The sequence below is a fragment of the Lepidochelys olivacea genome (assembly GCF_965140295.1).
Source record: "Lepidochelys olivacea isolate rLepOli2 genome assembly, chromosome: 5".
Classification (NCBI taxonomy): Eukaryota; Metazoa; Chordata; order Testudines; family Cheloniidae; genus Lepidochelys; species Lepidochelys olivacea.
In genome coordinates, this window is record NC_140415.1 from 118,256,963 (window position 1) to 118,271,025 (window position 14,063).

Below are 14,063 nucleotides of genomic sequence, written 5' to 3' on the forward strand. Positions count from 1 at the left end.
AAATTCGACCTAATTTCGTAGTGTAGACATAGCCTATAACACTCAGAAAATCCCATAGCTGCGGTTATGTTAGGGTAGCCATATCCTGCTGTTGAACCAGTTGCTTTTTGATTAAAATAGGGACAGATGCTTCCCTTCTTCAGAAGAAAAGGAATAGCAAACCCTTTTCATGGAGTTGGAACTTCATGCTCCCCTCAAAGGGAAGAGGGCTTGGGCTAACATTTTCCAAGCATCTAAAGAACAGCAGCCTGCTGAGCACATGCAACTGCCCTGACTCCAATGGGAGGTTTAGAATTTTACTCTTTGTTTACAACACACACAAATTCAACAGGGAAAGCAGAGCACAAGCAAGTGGATCTTCAGTCATCCAGGGCATGACATTTCCTTCCACACTATTCTCTGAGGAGTCCATGCTCTATTAAAGCAACACTCTTCCCACAACAGTGTACCCCCCCCCTTTGCTTCAGTGGCATCATTCTTAATCTATGTTATGTGTGAGAACAAGGCCCTCCATGTGTAACATGGATCTAGTACTATTTAGCCAAGATTGTAAAACACCTGGAGATCCTGGGATAAAAGGTGCTGTATAAATACAAGGTATTAGTACAGCAACAGTAGCAAATTGTGCTAAACTGCATCAGCACATGTGACCATTGATTTCAATTATTGTTACCAGTGGGTGAAAAACTGTCTTCAAAGGCAATAGACAATATGTGGATTTGTGGCTTTCTGCTTATATACAGATACTGTAACCATGGCCAGAGCAGTGAACGGTTTGTTGCTAGTTGAGTAGCACATTGAAGTCACAGGCCAAATTCTGCCCTGAATTACATCCCATACAAACAGTGAGATCCCTTGCGGTGAATTATGGAAGAATTCAGCCCAGGGTGTTTTGTTCATATCAAGAAGAAGTGGTGATCTCTTAAGACGAGGGAAATAAAATGCCCTTCTTCCAAGAATTGGCTGAAAGGAAAATAAAGATTTTTTTTTTGTATAATATATCAACATAGACAGATGCGGTGGCACAAATAAGAAATAAATGTGTATTATCTGCATTGTTCACAGTACAGAGGACTGCCTAATCTACCAGCAGTAAATGATAGGGCCAAATCCTGTGCATACTACTCACTTAAGCAGTCATGTTGAGTCAATTCCACTTACATCAGTCAGAATCTAGAGCAACTCTGGATTTACACCATTATTATAGAACAGAATTTCATCAGCTGACTAATGGTGAATGGGCAGAACAAAAATCAAATGCAATCACTAGTAATTTGTATTGTACTATATAAAGCAGTTGGGTATATTTTAATTTAAAACATGTATACAGTTATGCCATACCAATATTTTGCTTTTGTTGATGTAACAAAGGAGTGTTTCCAGTATCCTTTGCAAGAAACATTAGCTATGAGTCATTTTTACACATCAGAAGATAGTAGACACAGTGCAATACCACCTGCCACAAAGAACATATGGGATAAGGCCACTTTTGAGGTCAATATTAGACAGCCAGATTGTTCTTGAGATTGTAGATGACTGAACTAAGGGAGACCGCATCTTTGACAAAGCACTCCAATCAGATAGCAAGTCAGAAAACTATGAGTTAATGTGTAGATAACCATTTTGCCCTAATAGTTCAACGAGTAGAAAAGGGAGTCTGCTGGTGATCACCACCTTGCAATGAGACAAGAAATAAATGTAGAAATGTAGTGGAGTCTTTTAGAAGATAGACATTATATGTCTATGTTATTGAACATACAATTCCTTTAAGAAGTCATTGGGCCTGAAATTCTACTGGCTTGCAGTCATTTACCCTTGGGCAAAAGGAGTGTAAAAAAAGCCACCATTCAGATTTACATCCATAGGAATGAAACTTAAATTAGCAAAGTTCAAGTTAAAATAGAAGCAAACTGGTCTCAGTGCAAGCTACCTGGTGGATGCAAGCTAACTTCAGAACCATCCCAGAGGAGGTCATTACTGGTAGTCCAGTTCCCCCATATCCAGAGGGCAGCTTTCCTCTAGATGTTCCTTAGCTGCCAGTTGGCAGTCTTTTCCAACTTTGGGGAACCTGGACTTTAACTAAAAAAAAGTGAACAGTGGAGGTCAGCTATACTCATTCAGAACAACTCCAAGGTAATGAAATGAAACTTCAATTGCCTTGGATTCTGGTTATTAAGTCTATACTATAATACTCAGTGCACAGTGATTGCTTGAAACCTTTCAGAAATTTGCACTGATGTTTTATTCCAGGGTGAAGATGCACATTTAATTAATTCTGGTTTCCCCATGAGATATTTTGGCATGCATCTTCCCTTCACATGGTGCTCTGGTACATTTTCAGAGCATGTATTTGTCTGTTCAATGCATCTACCATTGCTATGTATAAGATATTAAAGTTATAAATACTCAGTACGCACTGAAATATGGAACACTAGCCAATTTGCCGATCGGTGCTGTAGCCTATAACTAAAAAGCTGCCAAATCAGATTAATAAAATAATTAAAGTTTGATAAGTTAATTTTCCCCCAGAGTCTTTATTTTGTCATCAGGTAATTTCCACTTTAAGCACAATACCCCTGCTGTCATTGGTGACATTTTCCAGTTTTCAAAATCCTCATGCTGGATAAAGTCACTGTTATTGTTAATACAGTACAAAAGCTTAAGTCACTACTTCACACTCTTTCAGGTTGCTCAACCCAGTGTATTCTTGCTAATGCTGTATTCTGCATTCAAATCATGAATGTGTGCTCTTCACAAGAAAACAAAACTGCATAGATCAAGAGCTCCATAGAACTGGACATAGCCATAACTAGCAAGCTGTCCGAGAAGATGGATCAACCTGAATTCAAGTGGCCTTGTTTTCAAACCAAAGAGGAAAGTGATAAAAATAAATAAATACAAATGAGAAAAGTAAAATAGCAGTGGAATCAAGTACTCTTCCCTCAGATTTATTTTGGATAGAGAGAACTCAGAGTCTGTTATATTTCTTACAGTTTAAACTGTCACACACACACTACTCAGGTCTAACTGGTTTAGTTTATTCATATTTCCAATTTATGGATAAATTATGTCTGAGAGCAATTTAGGAAGGGAACATCTCGTGCACCTCAACAGCAGCGCGGGGAGGCATGAAGCCTGTGGAAGTCAATGCCTATAGGGGTGCCTCTTGACCATAAACAGCAACAGAATGTCTTGCTAAAGATACAGGAAAGATGTAACCTGCTCTAGCTCATCTGTCCCACTGTGCGTAACTGCTAGCACTTGGCTGTGAGCAGAGGCTTGGAAAACCCATCCTTCCTCAGCTCTGATATTTGCCTTCAGGTGCCAATTAGTACAGTGGGCAGCACTAGATTATCCTTGCCATTAGTCAGTGCTCCTAACCCATGATGGCTGCCTCCAGAGCAGGTTTGCTGAGAAGGTAGGGGCGGGCTCTTCCAATAATGCCCTCTACCTCCTCAAGAGCACCAGTGTGAAGCCAGCTATAAATTGGCCCTTAGATACCAGGTCCTCAGCTTGTGTAAACTGGCATAGCTGGGTTGAAATCAATGGACTTACCCCAATATACACAAGCTGACAATTAGCCCCCTAACGTTTGGATGACACAAGAGAGAATTTTTGCAACTGGCAATTAAGCTTTCAATACATTAGACTTAATTCTCTCCCTCAGTAAGTGCATAATGCTCTCATTGTTAAATAGTCCCACGCAAATGCACTGACTAAATCAATATTCTAAAAGGATATATTCTCCAGACAGAGGAGGCTAAATTTTCAAAGAAAGGCAGCTGACATATAGCAGAAAATGGGTAAATCGTGAATGCAGTTGGCAGAATAAGTGCATTCATGCCAACCTGAACATTTTCAACAGGTAAGGAGTTGAGAACACAAGATCTAGCGTGTGCCTAAACAAGACACTCCAATAAGTAGTCGGGCCTGGTAAAAGGCCATGTGTTTCAAGTGTGAGTGCATTTTCAGCCAATTGAGAAGCACAATGTGGTAGATCATGTTAAAATACTCACGAATTATTGAAGAGTGCTTTGTGATGTTTTACTCCACATTCCCGATAAATCAAATTACTGAAAGGATGTATTTGGTTGGGAACATATTTGATGATTATTTTGCTTTCTTCCTTTTGTACTTAAAATGTGCAAGTGTCTAACACAACACTCCCCCGCCCCAACTAATCATTGAAGAATATGTGAAACAAAAGTGAAGTAAAAATCAAATCTAGTAAACAGTTGTGATAAAAACATTTCATTTACTTACACATATAATATTCAGTCAGATAACTTAATCACTTATTGGAAAGCGAACCCCAATTCAATTTATATCTCAGAGTGCAACTCATGAAAAGGCTGCCAAATCTTTCTAAATACATCCCACTGATCTTATACAGTCTCATCTTACAATATTGTGACAAAATAAGTGTAGCTTGCCTGATATGAATTTTACCTGTTGTATAAATATTACCAGTGATTTGAACACTTCGGTTTATAAATAATTATGCATTGGAACATAAGTTGTTCTGCTGGTTTGCAGTACCTGAAAAAAAAGCCATTTTCCTTTGCCTGGTAATGAAGAAATCAATACTCCAATAAGTATCTATGCACAGATTCCAAGACATCACTCTACTCACTGTGCAATCACAAATATCACTGTTAGATCAAAATATTGGCTGGCAGTGGAGAACACCCATTGTTAAATAGACAGGGGGAAAACCCAAGAATTTAGCATAAAGCAGTATATATAGAGAGGGCACAATGCTTTATGAAGGCTAAGGTGATAGCCACATTGGTTGGATAGCATGAAATGAATTGTATTATCCTGTATTCATTCAGAATAACATCCTTCCAACAACAGTGTACGGAGCCAGATGCATTTACCAGGCCAAATCCAGGTCCCACCGAAGTCAATGGGATTATTGCCACTGGCTTCAATAGGAGTAGGATTTCACAGTTCTTGATAGATGAAAGGATTATACCTAGAGGATTTTCTCCAACACAGGAGAATGCTGCCTGCTAGAGTCACAGGTTTAGGTCTCAGACTAGACCAGACTCAAAAAGATGTATAGATTATACCCCTAATTACTAAGAAGGGCTTGCTTGTATTTAAAGCTTCTTACCCTGTTTTAGAGTGCAAGTTCTCCATTTCACCTCCTGAGACATGATCTTTGAAAAGCAGGGTTGCCCCGCTGATGATGGGACAACATCTGCATATTATGTAGAACTGTGCTATCTTTTCACACCCTCACATCTATAACTCTGGTCCTTTGTGAGGAGTCCCTTTTATCACCAAGGTTTTTCCTGTGTTGCTGTCCCACATGTTCTTTTCTGTCCATCAAAAGTTGTTCCCTATTCCAGAGTTCAACCAAGAGTGTTTAGCTTTTCCTCTGAAATAGCAGGAAGTTGTTTTTGCCTACAAACTCCCATTCCTTTATTTTTAACACATGTTCCAGGACCCAGAGCCATCTGTCTTCCAGTTTGTTTAGAAGACATGAAGGTATCATCAGGCTTTTTTTTTTTTTTTGCTTTTTTTTTACCAGTTGCTTGCTTGTTTATCTGTATTTCAAAAACGCAGGCAGTTGTGGCATCCACTCACAGAGCTGTTCCAATAATGACTCTTCTCAAAGGTTGTGCCACTACACTTACTCCAGCTGCAAAACAGGAGTTTAAATTGCCCAGTTTTAACATTTCTTGTATTTCTCATAGTGTCCACTGTTATTTGTCAACTCAGAGGTAGAACATTCTTTCAGAAACCCTTTTAACATCTTAGATAGTTTTTCTAACTGTAATATTAGCTTTGAGACTCAGCCAACTCCTTAACATTCTCATTAATATTCCTATTTTGGGGTTGTCCTGAATGGGAAATCAGAGGGTTTCTCTTTCTAAACCTGCCTCCCACTAGTTACTGTAGAAGCCCCAAGGTGTTTCTTGAGCAATCTAGTATGAAGAAGAAGAAAGAACGTACCTTAGAGGGAGAGGCAGGCAGGCAGGCTGGCTGAGATTCAATGCTGACTTAGAAGTCTGAGCTTGCCAAACTCAAACCTCCTCACTCGCCTGAATGGGATCAATAGCTCCCAAGTGCCTACAGACCAGACACCTGGGATTGAGTTGTATTCATTCAGTGAGCCAAACCTTGAAGTGTTTTCACATGTGAGTCTGCATTTGCTATTCATTTTAATCAGTCTCAAAAAGCCTATTATTTACTCAAAGGAAGAGAAGAATGAAGCTGCTGCAAACAGTAGGAAAGATCATGTATGTTAGTGAGCAAGAGGATGTGTTATCAATATGCAATCGTGAACATTTTCACACATAGTTGCCTCTTATTGCAACTTGATTTTCAAAACTGCAGTCTGATTGGTTGGACCTTTCTGACGATGGCACTTTTTTCAATTATCAAAAGTCCCTACAGACCACAGGAGTGACCTCCCTAGCTTCCGCCTCACATCATCTCATGTAAAGAATAGATCATTTATACATTTGCTGAAAAGGGAAAAAGATGTGAGAGAAAGGAAATGGGTATTCCCTACAACCCACATTTTTACAATCAGGTCTCATGGACGAACTGTGCAAGACATGATAAATAAGGACAAGATGGTCCCTACTCCCAAGGAATTTACAATCTAAGAGGACAAAATTCTACCCTGAAATACATGGCATGCATTTTACTGATAAAGGTTTCAGTTCTCATCACAGCTGGCCAATGGGTGTTGTGCATGTATTTGCAAGGGCAGAATTTGGCTCACTCTTTTTATGCTGTCCTCCTTAGGAATTGCTACTTATTTCCCACTTCTCCTTGTCCCACCAGCTTCAGTTTTAAGTCTACCTTGGTGTTTAAGTTTCAATCTAAAAAAAAAAAAATTAAGGATAATGATGTTCCAGTTGTTTTAAGTGTGAATCCAAAAAAACCATCATGTCAGCAGAACCTGCCATCTCAGAACAACTGAGCACACAGGCAAATGGTACATCAAAGAAAGGGACTGTGAATGAACAATTGCTCCTATAAGCAGAACCTTTGTTACCACATTTGCCCGTTACTTTGAGGTATGCTCATTTATTAGGGTTACTTTTCTGGGGTGGGTTCTGTAATTCTAGCAATGTACTGCTTGAGTCACTTGTGTTGTCATACCGAACTCTACTTCTCCCTGCTGCAAGTTCCCTCCCAGTGGAGTTATCCCGCAGGACCTAGGTTCCCCAGGGCTGGGTTCTTCCAGCTCCAGAATCAGAAGAACACACACACTAACAGAGCACATTTGAGAGGACCGGGTTAATCAGCACTCCCAAGCTGACCCCTTATATGTCCCTGGACTCAGCAGGCTGGGCCGAGCAGCACTTCCAAGCTGCCACCCTCCTATGCCACAGGTTCAGCATGTCCCTATCCCCACTTTCATGTTACAATTGTTCTGGTAATAACCCAGTTGATGAGCAAACCCCACAGGATTTTTGGGTGCTGCAGGGATCTTGAGCTTAGGTACAAGGAACGTTGTTGGAGAGTGAATGAGAAAGCCAAGAAACACCAATGGGGGGGGGGGGGGAAGAAGAGAAGCAACCAGCTTAACCATGGAAGTTATTTATTGCCTGGTATTAACCATAGGGGAGCCAAACAAACAAAACAGTTATAATATTAAATCTAACTTAAATTTGTTTATAAAAGTCAGGTTTAGAAAACTATAACTGATCACACAAGTCTGGGTCAGAAGGCTATACTGAGAGAAAGAGAGAGAGCTGGGTTCTCACCACTCAGTGAAGCTTGAATCAATCGGGGGTCCCAGTGATGGTGGTAGCTGGGGGTCTGGTGTGCTGGAGACAGGCAGAGCTCCCAGCATGATCAGTCAGGAGAAGATGAAGTCCCAATGGAACTGATACTGATTTTGGATCCAGGCATCTGAACACTTACCTGAGCATGGGTCGGGGTTTCTGTAGGGAAACAACAACGGTTCAAGGGAGAACACTAGATTTGTATATGGGTAAACTGATGGCTCAAGGGAGTATACCAAAGTTGTTTTGTTCAGGCTAGACAATAGGAATTGATCATTCCTGGTTACGGGTGGTGTTCCTTGGAGGGAGCTCACAATGCAATTAGGGAGCATCACTATTTTGGATACCGACAAAGGATTTATTACTAGAATTGGTCTAATAACCACTGAGCTGGCTGTATTCAGGCATGGGTTCTGTCATAAATATAAAGGGAAGGGTAAACCCCTTTGAAATCCCTCCTGGCCAGGGGAAAGCTCCTCTCACCTGTAAAGTGTTAAGAAGCTAAAGGTTACCTCAGCTGGCACCTGACCAAAATGACCAATGAGGAGACAAGATACTTTCAAAAGCTGGGAGGAGGGAGAGAAACAAAGGGTCTGTGTCTGTCTGTATGCTGGTTTCTGCCAGGGATAGACCAGGAATGGAGTCTTAGAACTTTTAGTAAGTAATCTAGCTAGGTATGTGTTAGATTATGATTTCTTTAAATGGCTGAGAAAAGAATTGTGCTGAATAGAATAACTATTTCTGTCTATGTATCTTTTTTGTAACTTAAGGTTTTGCCTAGAGGGGTTCTCTATGTTTTGGAATCTAATTACCCTGTAAGATATCTACCATCCTGATTTTACAGGGGGGATTTCTTTATTTCTATTTACTTCTATTTTTTATTAAAAGTCTTCTTGTAAAACACTGAACGCTTTTTCATTGTTCTCAGATCCAAGGGTTTGGGTCTGTGGTCACCTATGCAAATTGGTGAGGCTTTTTACCAAACCTTGTCCAGGAAGTGGGGTGCAAGGTTTTGGGAAGTATTTTGGGGGGAAGGACGCGTCCAAACAGCTCTTCCCCAGTAACCAGTGTTCGTTTGGTGGTGGTAGCGGCCAGTCCAAGGATAACGGGGGTAATATTTTGTACCTTGGGGAAGTTTTGACCTAAGCTGGTAAAGATAAGCTTAGGAGGTTTTTCATGCAGGTCCCCACATCTGTACCCTAGAGTTCAGAGTGGGGGAGGAACCTTGACAGGTTCAATAACATCTGGAGCAGAGATCCCCCATCATGCAGTGCTTCCCTGTTTTTCTGGTCCCAGAGTTCCATGCATTCTTGCCTTGGAATCTCTGTTCTCCATTCTGCATGCTAATAGAGATGCCTCCCTATCCCATCTTTGATGCAAATGAGTCTCGGGGAGTTTCCTTAATCCTGTCACCCTTGGGGTTTAGGTGCCACCGCCTTTTCATTCCTGTTTGTAAGTCTTTCTTCTGATAGGTTTTGGTTCAAGCAGAAGCGGGGGCGGATGGGGAGGTGTTTTTTGAGTTAGGCTGGGTACTGCGCCCTGGTTCCCCAAGAACACAGAGCTGATAGGTAACACCTTTGTAATAAGAAAAGTAAAAGTTGAAAACCTCTTGGATGTCAGTGAAAAACTGGTTGATGTAACCAGACAAAGATAGAAAAAGGTTCCATAGTAAGGGTACAAGAAGCCTCACTAGGAAAGGGCAAAAACAACAACAACAAAAACTAAAAATATTTTAAAAGTAACCAGCACCAAAAAACAGTCTTTAAAACATTGCAGAAAAGTCATCTCTATTAGATTTTTCTTCCACACATGGAGCAATTTTCTCTTAAAAACAAAAACAAACATTGCAAATCAGCCCACACATGCTGGAAAAAGATTTCAGAAATATTTTAAAAAGTTTTCAAAGATTTATAATCAAAATGAAAAAAATGGGAGATGATAACTCTCAACCTTTGATAATTTTACCCAATATGCTACAGTGTTATGCTAAAGACAACAGAATTCACTTGGCAGAATTACCAGGAAAGTCTGCCTTTTTAAAATAAATATAGGCAAAGTAAACTTCTCACAAGGATGTTTTCCAGATTGCGGTTTGCAAATATGCTCATATACAGAGATGGCTGAAGTTTTTCCAAAGACTTATCATCAGAAACTGGCTCCCCAGCCCCTCCAAAAGAGTAATAAAAATGTCAGCCTTTGTTTGTTTTTTTCCCATACCTTTATGTTCATTTTTTAATCCAAAAAGTTTGTATTTAATTTGTGTTTAGCAAAAAGAGGTTTTCAGCAAAAAAATTGCCATTTTGATAAAGTTTTAAAATATTTTTAAAAGATTTAAAAATAAAAATAAAAATGAGTCTGCGTCCAACACTTTGAAATGAAATGAAAACAACCTGGCAAAATTAGTTTTTTGTTGATTTACTAGTCCTACTCAAATAGCATTATACACAGACAGCTCATCTACATGGTGATTTGGTGTCTGCAAGCAAGCCAAGGTTTGACTATACAGCAGCTTGTCACACACTAACTCATTGTACAGACACTGCTTCCGCTCCTTTCCTGGTGACAGCTTTATCTTTCCCCTTGCTCCTCTTAATCTCTCTTCCCATTTTTGTCAAGTATCAGAGGGGTAGCCATGTTAGTCTGGAACTGTGAAAGCGGCAAAGAGTCCTATCTATAAGATGCCACAGGACTCTTTGCAGCTACCCATTTTTGTATCCTCTATCTTTTCACTAATTCCTTCTCCTTCACATCTTTCCTTAACCCTTACCTGTAACACTATCTATTTCTCCCAGCGCCCCATCTCCTCTCTGTTCCCTGTTTATTCTCCCATCCTCTTTCCAGAACCCTTTCCCTCTAGCTTCCTGCATCCACCACTTCTCCACAAGACCTTCCTTCCCATGTTTTCTTTACTCTTTTTTCCTCTTGCCCTCAGCCCTTACTGGAACCTCTCTCTCTCACCCTCTTTCCCATACTCTTACAGTCTCAGCAGTCCCTTCATTCATCCAGCTTTTGCCCCACATCTATCCTTAGCTTCCTGGCCCCTGCAGTCCTCTGTCTGCAATCAAGTCCCCTGTCCTCCCATTCCTTTGCTACTAAAATCAGTTCTGTTCCCCTCCAACCCACCTGCTGTTACAAGAACATTCTTTACATGCAGCTCTTGATACCAGCAAGGGATTTTTTTCTCTCCATGCAAACAGGAGGCTCTCAAACTCAACAGCTGGGAGCAACTTCCCAGAGTAGGGATGAGTGCTTATGTGTTGAGAGGAAAGCAATCCTACAATAAACATTTCTCTGCCTGGGCCTGCACAGAGTCAACAGTTTGCCTATCCTGTTTCCCTTGCTAGGTCCTTGGGGTGCTCCTTGCCCAGCAAAAGGAGCATCCCAAGCAGTTCTCCCACCTGCCTCAAGGAGTCAGCTAGTAGCCTGTGGTGCATTGCTGAGCAGCTTCAACAAGGGCAAGACAGAGCGGGTGCAGGAGTGTGTTTGTCCTGCTCCTGCAGGCAGCATCTACAGAATGTTCCAGAGGCCATGAGGTAAATAAAGAGCTTGCTGTGGAGAGTCAGTGGCGGTCTAGGTCGCTGGTGCAAATCAGCCCTGCAACAGCAGTAAATAAAAATTCTTACAACTGGGGGCTGTTTGCTGGTTTATGTGAAATGAATTGGTAATCTCAGTCTAATGCCACTTTGTTAGGGGTGGGGTGGGAGGATCCCCCCCTCATCAAATAGTGCCTCCTCCCCTCCCCCTTCATCTCAAGAGAAGGAATTTGAAGCTGTTTCACTTTTTATAAATCCTTAATGAGCAGTTGGAGTAGGGACTTGAATCTCCCACATCCTAGGTGAGGGCTCTTAACACCTTGAGTGCAGTTCTCACTCTCCTTCCTGGCCTAATGACTATCCAATGTCATTATGAAGGATATGTAGTTTCACTATGAAAGACAATGAACAGAGTGGGCCATGAAACAACAACAGCAACCCACAAATCACAGGAATGACTCTGCAGCCTGGGGGTTAGTGCCCTGAGCTATACTGTTGCTGACCCCATGTTCCAGTCCCTGCCGCAATAACTGTTTAATTCTTTATAAAGAAGTGGAATAGCATAAAGAAGAGAGATTGATAAAGGTTCCCCCAAATAGCCCAGTGGCTATGATGAGCCCCACACCCCCATGCTGCAGGAGACTCAGATATCTTTTCCACATTAGGCAATGGGAGGAAACTGAGCCCAAGTCTCCCACGTCCCAGGTGAATGTGCACTAGATTAAAAGTTATAAGGTGACTTTGCGCCTCAGCTGGCCATTTTGTCAATCTAGTCCTCCTTTGCTCTTATTAAAAGTGACCAAAACCTAAAAGAAGAATTTTGCATTGGGTCAAAATCAAACATGTTGCTTTGACCCAACTCAACATTTTTTCCAACTTTTTGATTAGCCATACATAAATAAATACATAAATAAGCTTCCATTTTTTTTGCTTGAAACCAACGTTTTTTGATATTTCAGAGTTGCCAGTGAACTGAAAAATTCATTATTCACCCAGTTCTAGTCAGGATTTTGTTTCAGAAATTCTACTGTTATCAGTGGCTTCTTTGTTAGATTGAGATAGGCAACTGACTGTATAGCTATGGAGATTGAGCTACCATCTCAGCCCTAGAAGTGATCCATCAAGGCTATGACCAAGTCATCCTGGAGAAGGCTTGGTTTGACAAAACCTTTACTGCCACTGTACAAACTGTTCAGGTTCTGTGGCTACCTACAAGTCTGAAGTGACGAGGCACTTTTATCAATACAAAACACATAGGTCATATTTCAAAGTAACAGGAAAAAACTGAATAGTTACATTGGTCCTACAGAAAGTAGGACTTTGGCGAAGGTTCTAGAAGGGTCTGTCAGAGATGTCACAGGAATCTGGGGAGAGCGTTCTGGGGTTTTAATGGGAGCTAGAGAGAATGAAATTGTCAAACAACAAGGAGCCTCCAACTCAGGATCAGAAATAAGGGAAACTGTTGCCAGAAGTGCATAGAAAAGTGCACTCGCTCAGGCCTGAATTTTCTTGACCCTAAAGGTAGGCTGGTGTCAATTTGTTACTAATAATTATTTAGGCATACGGGGAATGGTATGGAAAGGTTTAGGTATTTCCTTGGAATTTTATGGACCTTTTTTTATTATATAAGAGGGTTAATTTCACGGATGGCAACTCTGTTTCCCTGTTGTACATAGACATACTTTCAGAATCTATATAAGCCTATGTGCAAATTGCTAAATTGAGAGGAAACCTCAGAAGCCAACTCACATCTGCTGCCTTTATTATATAGAGCACCACATGTGATTATGAAGGTATATGCATGGAATGGGTAACCATGTGTTCTTCATCCCTGCCTTATTTTAAAATTCCTATTGCAAACACTGTTGACTCATACTGTACATATGGTATTACACTGACTAATCCTGTAACCATAAATTTTAAAGTTTGAATGGTTCTATTCTAATAAAGCATAAGCTATAATCTTGTCTGACAGGCACCAGATGCAATTGCAATATTTAACAGTACACAGAACCCATCATTTATTAATTTTGGTTTCAGTTTTGCTAGCCAAGTAAGTACATAGAATAAAATTGTACTTCCCTGTATATCTCAGTAGTCAGACAACACGTAAATAGACAAAAGTAGAGAGCAATACAGGTGATCAATATATTATGCAGTAATACAGAACATGCCATCACAAAGTCAGCTTTTGCCAACATAGTTATCATACAGAACTAATCTTGATATCACATTTTTTCCTATACTGAAAATAAGGAATAAATGCGATAGCAGTATGGCATCTGTTGGTAAATGTTGACTTTTAAATGGCAGCTCTTCTGAATCACGATAGTTTTATGGCTGTTGTCATCTATAGGTAGTGCTTCAGTTGGCGGGGGGGGCTGCTAGTGAAATGATTTTTGCCTATTGTCAGTTCTGTTTTCCTCCCTCCCCCTTAACTTCCTTCAACAGTGAACGCCACAGGCTATTTACACTTTACATCGGACATTCCGTGAAATGGAGCGGCCACGAGAAACCATCTGCATCAGTTAAGCCCTGCAGTGCCCCTGCCGGGCCAAGGGGAGCATGTTGCAAGCAGAACAGTTGTGCAGCAGGGAGTCTTTGTGTGGAGAGGAATTACACTTACCTATAACCCTACCATAAAACCAAAAAGCCTTGAGAATCAATAGTTGATGATATTAGTGTTACTGTGGCTCCTGGAGAGAACTAGGGCCTTTCATAGGCTGCTCCTTGACGTGCCCTCTTTATTTCTATCGGGGATGGAGAGGGGAATACT